Source organism: Rattus norvegicus, chromosome 4 (genome assembly GCF_036323735.1).
Source record: "Rattus norvegicus strain BN/NHsdMcwi chromosome 4, GRCr8, whole genome shotgun sequence".
In the NCBI taxonomy this organism is placed as follows: domain Eukaryota; kingdom Metazoa; phylum Chordata; class Mammalia; order Rodentia; family Muridae; genus Rattus; species Rattus norvegicus.
In genome coordinates, this window is record NC_086022.1 from 158,741,094 (window position 1) to 158,762,080 (window position 20,987).

At 40.9% G+C, this 20,987-nt stretch overlaps 1 long non-coding RNA gene and 1 pseudogene across 1 annotated transcript; one reads left to right on the top strand and one right to left on the bottom strand.

Moving 5' to 3' along the window:
- Positions 1-2,752: 2,752 nt before the first annotated feature.
- LOC134486636 (uncharacterized) lies at positions 2,753-16,033 on the top strand. The gene is made up of 3 exons (XR_010065921.1): positions 2,753-2,908; positions 14,402-14,506; positions 15,520-16,033. It is a non-coding gene; the product is annotated as an uncharacterized LOC134486636 (long non-coding RNA).
- On the bottom strand, positions 3,491-5,802 carry C1s-ps1 (complement C1s, pseudogene 1; annotated as a pseudogene).
- Positions 16,034-20,987: the final 4,954 nt, after the last annotated feature.

The following is a 20,987-nucleotide window of genomic DNA, read 5'->3' on the forward strand; positions in this document are numbered from 1 at the left end:
ACACACACACATATATATATATAATATATGTGCAATATTGTACTTATTTGTAAGACATGTTTGTAGTTTTTGTAACCTGCTTTCCTTCTAAAATACCCTGGATTTTGTATCTCCATTTTGAACATAATGAAGAGCAATGCCACACCCTGGTGTTAAATATCTGCTGTGTAAATCCTCATTCCAACAATCACAGTAATTGCCAGGACTGTGGTTCTCCTGCTGATAATCAGGTTCAAGCAATGGACTGTGAGGGATCGAGCCCATGGCTTACATGCCTTACTCAGTCTTGTCCTTTAATCATGTTTGTATTATTTTTAGGAATTATTTCTTTATATTTATGAGCACACTGTCGCTGTCCTCAGACACACCAGAAGAGAGCACCAGATCTCGTTACAGATGGCTGTGAGACACCATGTGGTTGCTGGGATTTGAACTCAGGACCTCTGGAAGAGCAGTCAGTGCTCTTGACCACTGAGCCATCTCTCCAGCCCTAATTTTTGTATTTTAAAATATGACATCATTTCCCTCCTTTCCTTTTTCCTCCAACCCTCTTGCATCCTCTCCCTTCAACCCGTTATATCCCCTTACTTCCTCTCAGATTCATAGCCTCTTTTTCTTATTCCATGCATATGCATACATATATAAGTACAAACGCTTGTGTTTGCTTGCACGCACATGATTTCAGGGCTGACCACTTGGTTTTGAATAACGAGGTAATGAACTTGTCCCTGGGAAGACTAATTCTCCCTCTCTTGGGACTCACTATTTGCCTGTGCTTCTTTGTCTGGAAGTGGGGACCCCGTGAGATTTCCCCCTCCACATTGGACTGTCTATTGATTCAGTCGTGGTTGTGTCATTTATTTGGATCTTGTTTAGGTGGCTTGTTCAAGTATCGTGAGTGTTGTTTCTAGAGGATATGTTCTCACTTCCTGGTTGCCTGGCTGTTACTATCTTTCTGCCTCCTTTTCTACAATGTTCCCTGAGCCTTAGGAATGGGAGCTGAGAGCAGGGCACCCCATGATCAATTGGCCTCTGCCTCTTGAACAGGTGTGGCTTTTCCATTAATGGTCTACGTCTGCTGCAAAGGGAAGCTTCTCCATGAGGGATGAGAGCTACAATTACCAAGCAGAAGGCTCATCAACCTGCTCCACTCTCCTCTAAGTGTTCCAGTCTGCGTCTTCTCTCCTCTCTGTACCTATGATCATCAAATACCCTGAACCTCCAGGTGGCTATCGTTTGTCCAGTGAACTGAATACTCTAGATGTCAGTTTTACTGAAGTCTCTTCTGAGGGTCTCTGAATGTAAATGTTAGCCAATTTTTAGATCTGGAAGTCATGGGTATTCTCGAGATTTTTTTTTAAATATCTACATTTAAAAACGTTTTCTTGGAGTTGGGGATTTAGCTCAGTGGTAGAGCGCTTGCCTAGCAAGCGCAAGGCCCTGGGTTCGGTCCCCAGCTCCGAAAAAAAATATTTTCTTTATTTTTAATTAAAATATGAATACATCTTTCTCTTTCTATCTTTAATTCCTTCCATAGACTTTTAATAGTATTCCATTGAATGACCATCCTAAATATTATGGAAAAAATCTTTCCCTGAATATATAGCTTTTTCAAATTTTTCACTGCAGTAAAAAAAAAAACTGTACATATTTATATTTTAGCATATGACCACATGTTTCTGTGCTGAGAACATTTTGTACTCATTTTTCTTATGAGTAAAAAAAAAGCTGAGCTTTTTAAGCAAGTAGCTGGATGTGTTAGTCCTGGGTTTTGCAAACCTCTGCTGCTTTTTAAAAGAGGAAGAACATTATCCTTAAAATACCCTTTTAAAAAAATCTCTTTGTGAAGACACTCATCTCTAAGCTGACAAAACATAAGGAAAAAATTAAAGATGAGGCTCATGTGCCACTTTGGGAATTCAGTATAAGATTAAATATGTTCATAACCTAATATGTTGTCCTTTTTTGCTATAGAAAATGTTGTTTCCACACCCAGGGCTTCTTTCTCTCAGTCAAACTGCTAAAGCCTGGAGACAAGGAAGCTAAGGAAGCTTTCGCCCTGTGTGCTTCGGGAGCGACATCCTTACTCCTATAGCACTGGCAGCCATGAAAGGTGTAGTGACCTCTGAACCCTACCAAGTTATTTTTGCCCGTTTGTAATGACGCTTCAAAGATCTCAATACTGCTCAGAGCATGGGCTTTACATCCTTTCTGACTTCAGACTATTCAAGAGTTTCTTCTTGCGTTCTTCATGCCAGAAATTCATTGTGCAATTAGCCCCATCGTGGATGAAGTTCCAAGTATCTTTATACACAGTTTTTCTGATGCTGACGTGGCACGTTTAAATGGAGACGAAAATGACGGTGGCATCGAAATGGCAAGCTTTCGATGCCCCTTCTTCTACATAGCAAAGGCTCTGGAAGACATTCAACCTACTTGAGCCTCAAGGTTCCGGTCTGTAGGAAGCACATTAGGAGCAATCTAACAGGGTGTTCTGCAAGATTAAAGGAGGGTTGAAGAACATGCTGCTCATCCCTGAGTGAAGGACTAGCCGACAGGTTGACCTGAGTGTCTGTTTCCCTACACTCCTGATTGTTCCTGGAACTATCTATGTTTTCTTTACACATTCAAACTCTGATGCTTTGTTACTGTTGATCTGTTGTTTTGTGGTAGGTGAGGACATTGAGGTGTCCTAAAACAGTTCCACAGGCTGTTGGAACACACACACGCACGCACGCATGCACGCACGCACGCACGCACAGAGCGCCATCTTAGGGCCCACCCCCCTGTCTCTCTGTCCTCCCTCTCCTTCCTGGGCTTCTTCCTGCCTTCTCACTGTCAAGCTGCTGAAGTCTTCAAACAAGGAAACTCAGGAAGGTGTACACTTGCATTTCAGAAGCTGCAGGAGGTAATGGGTACAGTTGTGCAGCTCCAGGGTTAGTCAGGAGTCTCATCTCCTGCCATGTGACCTCCACCAGCCTGAGGCTGGGCATCCTCAGGAAGCCGGGCTCCCCTTGTCTGTGGTTGCTTTCCCATGGCCTCCTTGGACAACTGGGGTCACCTTGCTTCTACCAGAAAGTGCTGCCCCTTGCAGAAGCTGATTTTTGTTTGTTTGTTTGTGTGTGTGTTTGTTTGTTTGTTTTTGTTTTTAAAGAAAGGTTCTAATAGTTCACAATTTTGATAACTGTTTTTAACTGATAAATGTTTAACTGATAACTTTGAAGGAGTAAGAAGATCTCGGAAAGGTCTCTTTTCCTCCCGAATTCTCTGTTAGCTCTGGTAATCCACCTTCTTGCACAGTTAGTGTGCCGTCTTGCTTTCTAAACCAAGATGTACACACCATCTACTCTAATACTTTGCGTTATTCCTGCAGCTGGCTCTTCTATCCACATCTCATTTCTGATTGTAAAACTCAAGGCTACCCTTTATTTTAGGTTCTGAATGGGGTCCCTTATCTGTAGCTCACTCTGTCCAGCTGCGTCTGCTATTCTTTTTTTTTTCAATGTTCAATTTCTCTTTTACTAAGTCATTACATTGTATGATACAAAGGAGGATTACAAGAAAACTAATTTCTAGGAAACATATTGAAACAACTCACAAAGGAAAACTAAGGTAGTCAATTCTGACTTCCAGCTATTGGGTAAATCTCACTTAGAAAGAGAAAAGGCTGTGTTCCCTGACTGCATAGTGTTTCAGACAACCTGTTGATGCCTGAATTCCATGACAAGATGCCCTCAAATTTCCCTCTCCTTCTGTGGCTCTCGAGCCAGCCAGAACCAGATTGGAAACATGCTTTACTGTAAGCAATAAGGATTTCAAGCAGGTTAAATGAGGGGGAAATCATTTAAGATATCCCTGTGGGATGAAGCAAGACAGAAAGGCTTCCGCCATGTTGTTAGCAATAGCAACTGAATAACCAACACGGCTCAGTGATCAACTCTGCCTCCAAGCAGGCTTCTTGACAATCATGTTCAATGTTAACCATGCTCCCACACCCTCTCTCCATCATTTCGAAATAATGGGACCGCCCCAGGATCTGAGAAAAATGACCTTGCTATGCCCTGGAGGGGTGTTGTTACCTACGGATCAGTCCTTCTTCGGCCCACTATTCTCCTGCATAGTTTTCAGGATCCAGTCCACATAGTTCTTTACCTTTGTGTAGATCCCATAGGTCCCACACTTTTTCCCCCAGGACACCAGGCCAGCCACATAGAATTTGGGGTCCTTGACATTGGGGACCGGCAGAGCAAAAGCCCCTCCGCTGTCACCCTCACAGCTGTCCACACCCTTTTCCCCAGCACAGATCATGTTGTCAGTGAAAACATAGTCGTTTGACCTCGCTTTGGGGTTTTCCTCTTTTACCTGCTGGCACTTTTCTAAAGATGTTACAGGTAACTTCGCCCCTCTGAGTTGAATAACATTGGTTCTATTCTCTGTTCAGCCCCACACAGAGATCAGCCCCAGGTCATCCTCTGAGGGGTTGTAGTCTGAGGAGGTTTCTGGCAGGCAGATGGGGGAAACAGTGGGTCCCATTTTCACAGGGTCTTTGAGCTGCACCAGGGCAATGTCATTGTCAAAATTTGTCCGTGTATTCAGGTCATCCTCTTGTTTCCAGCCGGGATGAATAATCACACGTTCAGTGATGAGCCTCTGGGCATTTCTCAACTGCTCTATTTTCAGAAACGTGGACCCGACATACATCACTGGGTCAGAGTTTCCCTCCACAACGTGAGTGGCCGTCAGCACCCAGTACTCATCGATAAGAGCCCCGCCACCTCGGGGGGACTCAAAGTAGACCTGCCAAGGAAAACTTTGAATCTTTGTAGCGTATCCTCCAAATATCCTCTGCTGTACTTTAAAGGGCTCGGTGGGTACTCCACAGACTGGAATACATTTTGGAAGCTCGACACCCAGCTGGTCATTCACCCAGCTCCCATTAGCAGCTCAGTGATACTCTCTGCCTTCTTCCTGTTCCATCTAGTAATATGGCTCTTCGCACGTGTAGTGGATGACGGAGCCGAATACAGTGTCTTCTGGGTCTTCAGCTTTACCATTCTCAATGGGTTCTGGAACACCACAGTCACCACAGTCCACAGGTTGACACTCTAGCCTGGAATTGCTCCACTGTCCGTTGCTTTGACAAGTGGAATAGAATGATGTTGAGCCAACATTTCCCTCCATAACTTCAAATCCATCCACACAGGTTATCTTCACGACATCCTTGAACACATATTTTGCCTTTTCGGGCTCCCAGATAGAATTAGCACTGATTTCTTTGGGACAGGGGATGGGATCTCCATGGTAACGAAGCTTCTAGCCTTTATTTTGCCCCGTTAGGTCAGTTTGAAAGACAATATCAAGAGTATTGCTCTGGGTTTTAATAGTTAGCGGTCCAGGGAATCCATTGCCACAGTAAGGACCAAACTGTTGGATTTTTGCAGCAAAAGTTAAACTGTCATGGCAGTTCCCCTCTGAGTCAGCTGGTTCCACATCAAAATCTTCTCTCCGGATAGTCAACACCAGTCCGAAGCCCTCCTGCAGCCGAATCTGGTATTCACACCTTGAGTTCTCCAGGTATGGGTTGGGATAATTGGGACTTGCGATCTCCCCAATCAGGGCAGTGAATACATCCCCACTACAGTTGACCCCACAATTCCTCATGTCATCGTGGAGGAAGTATTCTGGGGGGCAGGAGCAGAAGTATCCACCAGTGAAGTTATTGCAGAAGTGGCTGCAAGGGACATCTGTAAAGTCTGTGCATTCATTTACATCTGCAAAAAGCAGAGAAAAGTCAAGGTCAAGAACAAAGACCTACAAGGAAGAATGATGTAAGCCAAATCTATAAGGAAAAAACAAACCAAACACCAGAAAAGGCTTGTTACTTAAATACTCTCAAAGCCAGGCGTGATGGCTCATGCCAGTAATCTCAGTAGTCAGGTGCATGAAGCAGAACTGACATGAGTTCAAGGCCAGCCTGGGCTTCAGTGCAAACCCTTTCTCAAAGAAAGAAAGGGGCAGCAGCTCTCTACTCCCAGACCCCGTGAGAGAGAGAGACCTCACCGCCTGGTCAGGTGGGCACTCCTGAGGCTGCAGAGCGGAAGAGACCACCAACACTGCTCACCCCTGCCCACATCCCTGGCCCAAGAGGAAACTATATAAGGCCTCTGGGCTCCCGTGGGGGAGGGCCCAGGAGCGGCAGGACCCCTGCCTGAGACACCGCCTGAACCTGAAGGAAACAGACCAGATAAACAGTTCTCTGCACCCAAATCCCGTGGGAGGGAGAGCTAAACCTTCAGAGAGGCAGACAAGCCTGGGAAACCAGAAGAGACTGCTCTCTGCACACACATCTCGGACGCCAGAGGAAAAAGCCAAAGACCATCTGGAACCCTGGTGCACTGAAGCTCCCGGAAGGGGCGGCACAGGTCTTCCTGGTTGCTGCCGCTGCAGAGAGCCCGTGGGCAGCACCCCACGAGCGAACTTGAGCCTCGGGACCACAGGTAAGACCAAATTTTCTGCTGCAAGAAAGCTGCCTGGTGAACTCAAGACACAGGCCCACAGGAACAGCTGAAGACCTGTAGAGGGGAAAAACTACACGCCCGAAAGCAGAATACTCTGTCCCCATAACTGACTGAAAGAGAGGAAAACAGGTCTACAGCACTCCTGACACACAGGCTTATAGGACAGTCTAGCCACTGTCAGAAATAGCAGAACAAAGTAACACTAGAGATAATCTGATGGCGAGAGGCAAGCGCAGGAACCCAAGCAACAGAAACCAAGACTACAGGGCACCATCGGAGCCCAATTCTCCCATCAAAACAAACATGGAATATCCAAACACACCAGAAAAGCAAGATCTAGTTTCAAAATCATTTTTGATCATGATGCTGGAGGACTTCAAGAAAGACGTGAAGAACTCCCTTAGAGAACAAGTAGAAGCCTACAGAGAGGAATTGCAAAAATGCCTGAAAGAATTCCAGGAAAACATAAATAAACAAGTAGAAGCCCATAGAGAGGAGACACAAAAATCCCTGAAAGAATTCCAGGAAAACATAAATAAACAAGTAGAAGCCCATAGAGAGGAGATACAAAAATCCCTGAAAGAATTCCAGGAAAACATAAATAAACAAGTAGAAGCCCATAGAGAGGAGACACAAAAATCCCTGAAAGAATTCCAGGAAAACACTATCAAACAGTTGAAGGAATTAAAAATGGAAATAGAAGCAGTCAAGAAAGAACACATGGAAACAACCCTGGATATAGAAAACCAAAAGAAGAGACAAGGAGCTGTAGATACAAGCTTCACCAACAGAATACAAGAGATGGAAGGGAGAATCTCAGGAGCAGAAGATTCCATAGAAATCATTGACTCAACTGTCAAAGATAATGTAAAGTGGAAAAAGCTACTGGTCCAAAACATATAGGAAATCCAGGACTCAATGAGAAGATCAAACCTAAGGATAATAGGTATAGAAGAGAGTGAAGACTCCCAGCTCAAAGGACCAGTAAATATCTTCAACAAAATCATAGAAGAAAACTTCCCTAACCTAAAAACAGAGATACCCATAGGCATACAAGAAGCCTACAGAACTCCAAATAGATTGGACCAGAAAAGAAACACCTCCCGTCACATAATAGTCAAAACGCACTAAATAAAGAAAGAATATTAAAAGCAGTAAGGGAAAAAGGTCAAGTAACATATAAAGGCAGACCTATCAGAATCACACCAGACTTCTCGCCAGAAACTATGAAGGCCAGAAGATCCTGGACTGATGTCATACACACCCTAAGAGAACACAAATGCCAGCCCAGGTTACTGTATCCAGCAAAACTCTCAATTAACATTGATGGAGAAACCAAGATATTCCATGACAAAACCAAATTTACACAATATCTTTCTACAAATCCAGCACTACAAAGGATAATAAATGGTAAAGCCCAACATAAGGAGGCAAGCTATACCCTAGAAGAAGCAAGAAACTAATCGTCTTGGCAACAAAACAAAGAGAATGAAAGCACACAAACATAACCTCACATCCAAATATGAATATAACAGGAAGCAATAATCACTATTCCTTAATATCTCTCAATATCAATGGCCTCAACTCCCCAATAAAAAGACATAGATTAACAAACTGGATACGCAACGAGGACCCTGCATTCTGCTGCCTACAGGAAACACACCTCAGAGACAAAGACAGACACTACCTCAGAGTGAAAGGCTGGAAAACAACTTTCCAAGCAAATGGTCAGAAGAAGCAAGCTGGAGTAGCCATTCTAATATCAAATAAAATCAATTTCCAACTAAAAGTCATCAAAAAAGATAAGGAAGGGCACTTCATATTCATCAAAGGAAAAATCCACCAAGATGAAGTCTCAATCCTAAATATCTATGCCCCAAATACAAGGGCACCTACATACGTAAAAGAAACCTTACTAAAGCTCAAAACACACATTGCACCTCACACAATAATAGTGGGAGATTTCAACACCCCACTCTCATCAATGGACAGATCATGGAAACAGAAATTAAACAGTGATGTCGACAGACTAAGAGAAGTCATGAGCCAAATGGACTTAATGGATATTTATAGAACATTCTATCCTAAAGCAAAAGGATATACCTTCTTCTCAGCTCCTCATGGTACTTTCTCCAAAATTGACCATATAATTGGTCAAAAAACGGGCCTCAACAGGTACAGAAAGATAGAAATAATCCCATGCGTGCTATCGGACCACCACGGCCTAAAACTGGTCTTCAATAACAATAAGGGAAGAATGGCCACATATACGTGGATATTGAACAATGCTCTACTCAATGAAACCTGGTCAAGGAAGAAATAAAGAAAGAAATTAAAAACTTTTTAGAATTTAATGAAAATGAAGGTACAACATACCCAAACTTATGGGACACAATGAAAGCTGTGCTAAGAGGAAAACTCATAGCGCTGAGTGCCTGCAGAAAGAAACAGGAAAGAGCATATGTCAGCAGCTTGACAGCACACCTAAAAGCTCTAGAACAAAAAGAAGCAAATACACCCAGGAGGAGTAGAAGGCAGGAAATAATCAAACTCAGAGCTGAAATCAACCAAGTAGAAACAAAAAGGACCATAGAAAGAATCAACAGAACCAAAAGTTGGTTCTTTGAGAAAATCAACAAGATAGATAAACCCTTAGCCAGACTAACGAGAGGACACAGAGAGTGTGTCCAAATTAACAAAATCAGAAATGAAAAGGGAGACATAACTACAGATTCAGAGGAAATTCAAAAAATCATCAGATCTTACTATAAAAACCTACATTCAACAAAACTTGAAAATCTTCAGGAAATGGACAATTTCCTAGACAGATACTAGGTACCGAAGTTAAATCAGGAACAGATAAACCAGTTAAACAACCCCATAACTCCTAAGGAAATAGAAGCAGTCATTAAAGGTCTCCCAACCAAAAAGAGCCCAGGTCCAGACGGGTTTAGTGCAGAATTCTATCAAACCTTCATAGAAGACCTCATACCAATACTATCCAAACTATTCCACAAAATTGAAACAGATGGAGCACTACCGAATTCCTTCTACGAAGCCACAATTACTCTTATACCTAAACCACACAAAGACACAACAAAGAAAGAGAACTTCAGACCAATTTCCCTTATGAATATCGACGCAAAAATACTCAATAAAATTCTGGCAAACCGAATTCAAGAGCACATCAAAACAATCATCCACCATGATCAAGTAGGCTTCATCCCAGGCATGCAGGGATGGTTTAATATATGTAAAACCATCAACGTGATCCATTATATAAACAAACTGAAAGAACAGAACCACATGATCATTTCATTAGATGCTGAGAAAGCATTTGACAAAATTCATCACCCCTTCATGATAAAAGTCCTGGAAAGAATAGGAATTCAAGGCCCATACCTAAACATAGTAAAAGCCATATACAGCAAACCAGTTGCTAACATTAAACTAAATGGAGAGAAACTTGAAGCAATCCCACTAAAATCAGGGACTAGACAAAGCTGCCCACTCTCTCCCTACTTATTCAATATAGTTCTTGAAGTTCTAGCCAGAGCAATCAGACAACAAAAGGAGATCAAGGGGATACAGATCAGAAAAGAAGAGGTCAAAATATCACTATTTGCAGATGACATGATAGTACATTTAAGTGATCCCAAAAGTTCCACCAGACAACTACTAAAGCTGATAAACAACTTCAGCAAAGTGGCTGGGTATAAAATTAACTCAAATAAATCAGTTGCCTTCCTCTATACAAAAGAGAAACAAGCCGAGAAAGAAATTAGGGAAACGACACCCTTCATAATAGACCCAAATAATATAAAGTACCTCGGTGTGACTTTAACCAAGCAAGTAAAAGATCTGTACAATAAGAACTTCAAGACACTGAGGAAAGAAATTGAAGAAGACCTCAGAAGATGGAAAGATCTCCCATGCTCATGGATTGGCAGGATTAATATAGTAAAAATGGCCATTTTACCAAAAGCAATCTACAGATTCAATGCAATCCCCATCAAAATACCAATCCAATTCTTCAAAGAGTTAGACAGAACAATTTGCAAATTCATCTGGAATAACAAAAAACCCAGGATAGCTAAAGCTATCCTCAACAATAAAAGGACTTCAGGGGGAATCACTATCCCTGAACTCAAGCAGTATTACAGAGCAATAGTGATAAAAAACTGCATGGTATTGGTACAGAGACAGACAGATAGACCAATGGAATAGAATTGAAGACCCAGAAATGAACCCACACACCTATGGTCACTTGATTTTTGACAAAGGAGCCAAAACCATCCAATGGAAAAAAGATAGCATTTTCAGCAAATGGTGCTGGTTCAACTGGAGGGCAACATGTAGAAGAATGCAGATCGATCCATCCTTATCACCCTGGACAAAGCTTAAGTCCAAGTGGATCAAGGACCTCCACATCAAACCAGACACACTCAAACTAATAGAAGGAAAACTAGGGAAGCATCTGGAACACATGGGCACTGGAAAAAATTTCCTGAACAAAACACCAATGGCTTATGCTCTAAGATCAAGAATCGACAAATGGGATCTCATAAAACTGCAAAGCTTCTGTAAGGCAAAGGACACTGTGGTTAGGACAAAACGGCAACCAACCGATTGGGAAAAGATCTTTACCAATCCTACAACAGATAGAGGCCTTTTATCCAAAATATACAAAGAACTCAAGAAGTTAGACCGCAGGGAAACAAATAACCCTATTAAAAAATGGGGTTCAGAGCTAAACAAAGAATTCTCAGCTGAAGAATGCCGAATGGCTGAGAAACACCTAAAGAAATGTTCAACATCTTTAGTCATAAGGGAAATGCAAATCAAAACAACCCTGAGATTTCACCTCACACCAGTGAGAATGGCTAAGATCAAAAACTCAGGTGACAGCAGATGCTGGCGAGGATGTGGAGAAAGAGGAACACTCCTCCATTGTTGGTGGGATTGCAAACTGGTACAACCATTCTGGAAATCAGTCTGGAGGTTCCTCAGAAAATTGGACATTGAACTGCCTGAGGATCCAGCTATACCTCTCTTGGGCATATACCCAAAAGATGCCTCAACATATAAAAGAGACACGTGCTCCACTATGTTCATTGCAGCCTTATTTATAATAGCCAGAAACTGGAAAGAACCCAGATGCCCTTCAACAGAGGAATGGATACAGAAAATGTGGTACATCTACACAATGGAATATTACTCAGCTATCAAAAACAACGAGTTTATGAAATTCATAGGCAAATGGTTGGAACTGGAAAATATCATCCTGAGTGAGCTAACCCAATCACAGAAAGACATACATGGTATGCACTCATTGATAAGTGGCTATTAGCCCAAATGCTTGAATTACCCTAGATCCCTAGAACAAACGAAACTCAAGACGGATGCTCAAAGGATGAATGCTTCACTCCTTCTTTAAATGACGAAAAAGAATACCCTTGGCAGGGAAGGGAGAGGCAAAGATTAAAACAGAGACTGAAGGAACACCCATTCAGAGCCTGCCCCACATGTGGCCCATACATATACAGCCACCCAATTAGACAAAATGGATGAAGCAAAGAAGTGCAGACCGACAGGAGCCGGATGTAGATGGCTCCTGAGAGACACAGCCAGAATACAGCAAATACAGAGGCGAATGCCAGCAGCAAACCACTGAACTGAGAATAGGACCCCCATTGAAGGAATCAGAGAAAGAACTGGAAGAGCTTGAAGGGGCTCGAGACCCCATATGTACAACAATGCCAAGCAACCAGAGCTTCCAGGGACTAAGCCACTACCTAAAGACTATACATGGACTGACCCTGGACTCTGACCCCATAGCAATGAATATCCTCGTAAGAGCACCAGTGGAAGGGGAAGCCCTGGGTCCTGCTAAGACTGAACCCCCAGTGAACTAGACTATGGGGGGAGGGGGGCAATGGGGGGAGGGTTGGGAGAGGAACACCCATAAGGAAGGGGAGGGGGGAGGGGGATGTTTGCCCAGAAACCGGGAAAGGGAATAACACTTGAAATGTATATAAGAAATACTCAAGTTAATAAAAAAAAAAAAGAAAGAAAGAAAGGAAGAGAGACAGAGTCAGAGACAGAGACAGACAGACAAGACTGAGAGACAGAGACAGACTGATAAAGAGACAGACAGAGAGACAGAAAGAAACAGACAGGGAGAAACAGAGAGAACAGAGAGACACAGAGCACGTCTGCTATTCTTTTTGTTTTGTTTTGTTTTTGTTTTTGCTTTTTTGTTTTGTTTTTTTAGATAAGTTATTTATTTACATTTCAAATATTATACCCTTTCCCAGGTTTTCCCTCTGAAAACCCCCTATATCGTCCTCCCTCTCCTTGCTTCTATGAGGGTGCTCCCCAACTCACCCACCCACTCCTGCCTCCCCACCCTGGCATTTCTCTACACTGGGGCATGGAACCTTTCCAGGACCAAGGGCCTCTCCTTCCATTGATGTCCAACAAGGTCATCCTCTGCTACATATGCAGCATATGTGTACTCTATGCTTGGTGGTTTAGTCCCTGGGAGCTCTGGGAGGTCTGGTTGGTTGGTATTGTTATTTTTCCTATGGGTTGCAAACTCCTTCAGCTCCTTCAGTCCTTTCTTTGATTCCTCCACTGGGGACCCCGTGCAAGCATCCACCTCTTTATTTGTCAGACTCTGGTAGAGCCTCTAAGGAGACAGATATATCAGGCTCCTGTCAGCGTGCACTTCTTGGCATCCACAATATTGTCTGGTTTTGGTGTCTGCCTATGGGATGTATCCCCAGGTGGGGCAGTCTCTGGATGGCCTTTCCTTCAGTCTCTGCTCCACATTTTGTCTCCATATCTCCTCCTATGAATATTTTAGTTCTCCCTTCTAAGAAGGACTGAAGCATCCACACTTTGAGCTTCATCCTTCTTCTTGAGCTTCATGTGGTCTGTGGCTTGTATCTTGTGGATAATTCGAGCTTTTGGGCTAATATCCACTTATCAGTGACTGTATAACATGTGTGTTCTTTTGTGACTGGGTTTCCTCACTCAGGATATTTTCTAGTTCCATCCAATTGCCTAAGAATTTCATGAAGTCATTGTTTTTGATAGCTGAATAGTACTCTGTTGTGTAAATGTACCACATTTTCTGTATCCATTCCTCTGTTGGAGGACATCTGGGTTCTTTCCAGTTTCTGGCTATAATAAATAAGACTGCTATGAACATAGTGGAGCATGTGTCCTTGTTATATGTTGGAGCATCTTTTGGGAATATACCCAGGAGTTGTATAGCTGGATCAAATTATCTGAGGAACCTCCAGACTGATTTCTAGAGTGGTTGTATTAGCTTGCAGTCCCACCAACAATGGAGGAACATTCCTATTTCTCTACATCCTTGCCAGCATCTGCTGTCACCTGAATTTTTTATATTAGTCATTCTGACTGGTGTGAGGTGGAATCTCAGGGTTATTTTGATTTGCATTTCCCTAATGACTAAGGATGTTGAACATTTCTTTAGGTTCTTCTCACCATATGGTATTCCTCAGCTGAGAATTCTTTGTTTAGCTCTGTACCCCACTTTTAATAAGGTTATTTGGCTCTCTGGAGTCTATAACTTCCTGAGCTCTTCGTATAGGTTGGATATTAGCCCTCTATCAGATATGGTATTAGTAAAGATCTTTTCCCAATCTGTTGGTTGTTGTTTTGTCCTATTGTCAGCTCTCTTCTTCTTTCAACTTAAATCTTCAGTTCCTAAATTTAAAATAGACTGAATAGAAATGGACCATTGGCATATATTGCAATCCCAGCATCCAGGGAGCTGGTGGAAGAGGGTGGTGAGTTGAGACCAGCCTGGATTGCCACAAATAAACAGATTGAAAATTGAGTGTTTCCAGTGTGCAGGTTGGACCAAGGGACGACATGCTAAAGCCAACATGTAGATCAGAAAACTCTTTAGAAAAGTGTTCCGAGTCCACCACTTCAGAGGACTGACTATCAGGGTAATTCAAAATATCTTTAGTTTAAACATTTCTAAGATTTTAAAAATTATATAACTTATTTGTTTCCGGAATTGTTTAAATGGGATTCTATAGCATTATTGATCTAGAATTGGTTTTGAATTCTGAGGAGAATATCAATATCATATATTATTTTGATCATCCAAGTTCCAGGTGAGACATTCAACCTTTGGGGTGCTGGGGTCCTACATTTTATGTTTCTCATAGATGTTAACATGAATTAGCTAACCCATCTGAACTAATCTGAGGGATGAATAGATGAAGATGTCTATAAAGGAATGTGGTCCTTTTGTACACATTTGGACACTATCTTAGAGCAAGATTCGAAGGAGAGAATAGACATAAAATACCTTTAAAATAAAGGTTTGGAAATTCACATGCAGTCTTTTCTTGAAAATTTATTCAGAACCTAGTGTTAATTATCAGCCTTAAAATGATTGCTACATTGAATGAGCAGTATTTTGTATGAATTTAATTTTCACAATTCTATAAAACTTCTGGGGTTTATATCTATATTTACCTGCTTATTTGTGTTGACATCGAGTGTGGTTCTCCTTAGGAATTTTCATGGCAGAGTCTTAGCTATATACTTTATCCCTTTTTCCTTTTTTAAAATATTCTGTGCCTTTTTGCTTAACTTCTGAATATTTCATGGACTTTACTTATTTAATAAATATCTGTCAATTATTAATATATTGATGATATTGCATGTTAGTGTCTATAAAATATTTATATCTTAACTTCAGAATTGGAATATTAGTTTTTTCTATAATATTTCATAATTCAAACAGTTCTAAATTTATAGAAAATTGTCATCTCAAGATATTTTATTCTTATATACAAAGGGTAATATTTGAAATATATTTAAAACGTCAACTACAGTGTAAGTATATTCAGATGTTAATATATTTTAATATTTTAAACTCAGCTTTAGGTGAAAGTTTGGGTACTTAAAAGTAATTCCACTCAAAATTATTAAAATTGTGTGTTCACAGAAATAAAGTAAGGTTCATGCCTAGAACCTCAGCATTTCAGTTTTGGAGGCAAGAGGATCTCAAGAATTCAAGGTCATCCTTGGCTCTACAGATAGTTCAAGGCCAGCCTGGACTATATGCCTGCCCTCAAAAAAAAAACCACAAAAGCAAGGCTTTGCTGATGGCTCAGCAGATAAGAGTGCACAAGCATGAGGATGGGAGTTCAAGTCCCCAGCACCCATAAACTTGCTGCTGCTATGATAACCTGCACAAGGTCAGGGTAGCATGCTTGATCAACATTCTAATAGAGGGTACTAGTTAGACTCAGTGGCATGGGGGGGGGAGAGAGAGAGAGAGAGAGAGAGAGAGAGAGAGAGAGAGAGAGAAGAAGGAGGAGGAGGAGGAGGAGAAGCAGCGGCAGCAGCAAGTGATAGGGGGGGTCTTGGCAACAATGGGAGGAGCTCAGGAGGAGATATGATTACATTTGTTGGTTACACTTATCAAAGAATAAATAAAAAGATGTTTTAAGAAACAATTATTTTTCTTTGCTTAAATGTCTAATTTGGAACAAGCTAATAGTTAACATTCTTTAAGACACATCCTTCTTCCTTCCTGGAAACATGGGCTTTCCCTTTATGTGGGCACTTCACTCTTTACTCAGGCTCTATTCCCAGAAATTGCAGTGGTGAGTACAACTTGCCATCTACAACATTCCTGTTATAGTATTTATGAAAGAATAAGACGCCTGCATATAGGAGCCACAGCTAAAAAGCGTATTGGTGGGGTAGAAAATAGGAACTAGCCATTTCTCGTCAAGATTGCGGTATAATTGGAATTAGTAAGAATGGTGAAGTGCTGTTCACTGAGGGGGAAGTTGTGTGTGTCTGAGAATCTTACAGGACTACTCTACCCTCCCCCTTGCTCCTCTTTCTTGGATAATGATCACTACTGGGGCAAAGGATGCAACTAAGCAGATAGAAATTTGTGAAAAGGCAAAAGCCACTTACCATAGTTAATGAAAACTCAGTTTTTCATTCTAAATTTTTGAATTCTCTCAGCTCTTCATCAATAATGATGAATGATGATAGATGCATTTATACTATCAAGATATATTTGAATTATCTACACATTCCATTCCTATACTTCAAGTACATATAATTGAGTCAGGTATAAGTTTGAGGTGTGACATATTGGTCATTACTGACATGTGCATATATTTTATTTATTTAATAATTTCTTTCCTATAATAATTAACATTGGTGAAACCATCAAGTATATACCCTCATCTCTAGCACATTTCATTCCTCACTAAACTCTATATGAGTTTATTGACATTGTTTTTCTTTATTGAGAAGTTTGTTATTTAAACAGTGGTATTATGTCTACTTTTGAACATTTGCACTTTACCATACTATAGCCACAGTCCCCTATTGAAAGAATTTTGAGCAGATCATGTTGTATTTATTTTCAGTATCCCCCTTGTCATTTTATGTTCTTTAGGTACAAGAAATTGTTGGAAGGAAGGGTCTGCAATCTGGAAGCAGGCATTAATACACAAAATCAATCAAGTCAGCAAGTGAAATGTAAGCAGATCATATGGTAGAACAATTCCTGGAACTGGTACTTGACAAAGACTTTGTCATAAGGCACATGAATAAAGCAGAACCACGTTACTAGAATAAGGCAAAATCTATCATCAAGTTCCGAAATCAAAGCCAGCTTTCTGTCAGGAAGCAAGCAATAACCAAAATTTTGTATGTAATAAGCATATATTTATATATGTCAGTGTTCACAGTTTATAGATTCTTGGTAAACAGCTAAATTTGCAAATACATAACCTAAACTTAAATTCAACATGCTAGAATAGTAAAGAGAAATAGCTTGAGATACAAGGTCAACATTAAATTAACCGGGGCTGAAGGCATTGTTCTGGGGTATTTTCTATGGAGAAATTAGATACAGGGATGAAGAAATTTTAAAATGATGAAGAAATAAGAATTGATAAAGTTGAAACAAAGGGCTCTCAGACCGCAAACTTAATGGCAGAGAGCTGGTCTGCCAATAGGGCTCTCCCTCCTAAGCCCACAGCTCACAGGAAGGACCCCATGTTCTCTCCACTGACTATAAAAAGAGAGACCTGCCAGAAGTACAGAAAGCTCAGGGACCATTGGGTGGCTGTGGACAGGATCCTTTTGGTCTGCATTTGTACCCAGAGCTACAGCTGTCCCACAGCCCCTGGAAACAAAAACTGCCTGCAGAGAGCTGGTCTGCCAGGAGCCTCTCACTCCTAAGATACCGAGCTCACAGGCACACTGGAGGGACAAGCTCCAGTTAGAGACATCAAGAACAACTAACATCAGAGATAACCAAATAATGAGAGGCAAGCTGCAAACCACTGAACTGAGAATAGGACCCCCGTTGAAGGAATCAGAGAAAGAACTGGAAGAGCTTGAAGGGGCTCGAGACCCCATATGTACAACAATGCCAAGCAACCAGAGCTTCCAGGGACTAAGCCACTACCTAAAGACTATACATGGACTGACCCTGGACTCTGACCCCATAGGTAGCAATGAATATCCTAGTAAGAGCACCAGTGGAAGGGGAAGCCCTGGGTCCTGCTAAGACTGAACCCCCAGTGAACTAGACTGTTGGGGGGAGGGCGGCAATGGGGGGAGGGTTGGGAGGGGAACGCCCATAAGGAAGGGGAGGGGGGAGGGGGATGTTTGCCCGGAAACCGGGAAAGGGAATAACACTCGAAATGTATATAAGAAATACTCAAGTTAATAAAAAAAAGAAAAGAAAAGAAATACAGGACAACACAGATAAACAAGTAGAAGACATTAAAAAGAAAATGCAAAAATCTCCTAAGGAATTATGGGAAAACACAACCAAACAGGTGAAGGAATTAATCAAAACCATCAATGAAATAAAAATGGAAATAGAAACAATAGAGGATTCACAAAGAGAGACAACCCTGGGGATAGAAATCCTAAAAAAGAAATCAGGAGTCATAGAGGCAAGTATCACCAACAGAATACAAGAGATTGAAGAGAGAATCCCAGGGGCAGAAGATACCATATAAAACATTGACATAATAATCAAAGAATATTCAAAAAGCAGAAAGCCCCTAACCCAAAACATCCAAAAACTCCATGATGCAATGAGAAGATCAAACCTAAGAATAATAGGTATAGAAGAGAACAAAGATTTCCAACTTAAAAGGCCAGTAAACATCTTCAACAAAATTATAGAAGAAAACTTCCCTAACCTAAAGATAGAGTTGCCCACGAACAAAGAAAAAGCCTACAATACTGCAATTAAATTGCACCAGAAAAGAAATGCATCCAGTCACATGGTAGTCAAAACACCAAATGCACAAAAATAGAAAGAATATTAAAATTAATAAGGGTTAAAGGTCAAGTAACATGTAAAGGCAGACCTATCAGAATTACACCAGACTTCTCAACAGAGACTATGAAAGCTAGAAGATCCTAGACAGATGTCATACAGACCCTAAGAGAACACAAATGCCAGCCCAGGCTACTATATCCAGCAAAACTCTCAATTAACATAGATGGAGAAACCAAGATATTCCATGACAAAACCAAATTTATACAATATCGTTCCACTAATCCAGCCCCACAGAGGATGTAAATAGAACACTCCAACACAAGGAGGAAAGCTACACCCAAGGAAAAGCAAGAAAGTAATCTTCCTGCAACAAACCCATAAGAAGAGACACACAAACATAATTTCATCTCTAACAACAAAAGTAACTGGAAACAACCACTATTACTTAATATCTCTTGACATCAATGGACTCAATTTCCCAATAAAAAGACATAAACTAAGAGACTGAATAGGTAAACAGGACCCAGCATTTTGCTGCATACAGGAAACACACCCCAGTGACAAAGACACTAGCTAAGAGTAAAAGGATGGGGAAATTTTTCCAAGCAAATGGTCCCAAGAAGCAAGCTGGAGTAGTCATTCTAATATCAAATAAAATTGGCATTCAACCAAAAGTTTTCAAAAATGATAAGGAAGGATATTCCATGCTCATTGAAGGAAAAATCCACCAAGATGAACTCTCAAATTCTGAACATCTATGCTCCAAATGCAAGGGCACCCACATTCACAAAAGAAACTACTAAAGCTAAAAGCACACATTGCAACACACACAATAATAGTGGGAGACCTCAGCACCTGCTCTCAGCAATGGACAGGTCATGGAAACAGAAATTAAACAGAGGCACAGTGACACTAACAGAAGTTATGAACAAAATGGATTTAACAGACATCTATAGAAGATTTCATCCTAAAACAAAAGAATATAACATCTTCTCAGCACCTCAAGGTACCTTCTCCAAAACTGACCATAGAATCAGTCACAAAATAGGCCTCAACAGATATAGGAAGATTGAAATTATTCCATGCATTCTATTAGATGACCACAGACTGGTCTTCAATAACAACAAAAACAGCAGAAAGCCCACATACATGTGAAAGTTGAACAATGCTCTACTCAATTATGACTTGGTCAAGGAAGAAATAAAGAAAAAAATTAAAAAGACTTTTTAGAATTTAATGAAAATGAAGGCACAACATACCCAAAATTATAAGAAATTGGATTATTTCAGCCCTGAGTTAAGTATTTCCTACCATGTGCTCCTCTTGTGTGTATTTGCTTCTTTTTGTTCTAGAACTTTTAGGTGTGCTATCAAGATGCTAATGTATGCTCTCACCGATTTCTTTTTGCAGGCACTCAGAGCTATGAGTATTACTCTTAGCACTGCCTTCATTGTGTCCCATAAGTTTGGGTATATTGTGCCTTCATTTTCTTTAAATTCCATTTCGTTCATAACTTCTGTTAGTTTCTCTGTGTCTCTGTTTAGTTTCTGTTTCCATGATCTGTCCATTGATGAGAGTGGATATTGGAATCTCCCACTATTATTGTGTGTGTTGCAATGTGTGCTCTGAGCTTTAGTAAGGTTTCTTTTATGAGTGTAGGTGCCCTTGCATTTGGAGCATAGATATTCAGGATTGAGAATTCTTCTTAGTAGACTTTTCCTCTGATGAATATGAAGTGTCTTATCTTTTTTGATAACCTGTGGTTGAAAGTCGATTTTATTTAATATTAGAATTGCTACTCCAGATTTTTTCTTGGGACCATTTGCTTGGAAAATTGTTTTCTAGCCTTTTACTCTGAGCTGGTGTCTGTCTTTGTCACTGAAGTGTGTTTCCTGTATGCAGCAAAATGCTAGGTCCTGTTTACGTATCCTATCTGTTACTCTATGTCTTTTTATTGGGCAATTGAGTCCACTGATGTTGACAGATATTAGGGACTAATGATTGTTGTTTCCTGTTACTTTTGCTGTTAGAGGTGGAATTATGTTTGTGTGGCTCTCTTCTTTTGGGTTTGTTGCATCAATATTACTGTCTTACTTTTCCCAGGGTGTAGTTTCCTTCCTTGTGTTGGAGTTTTCCAT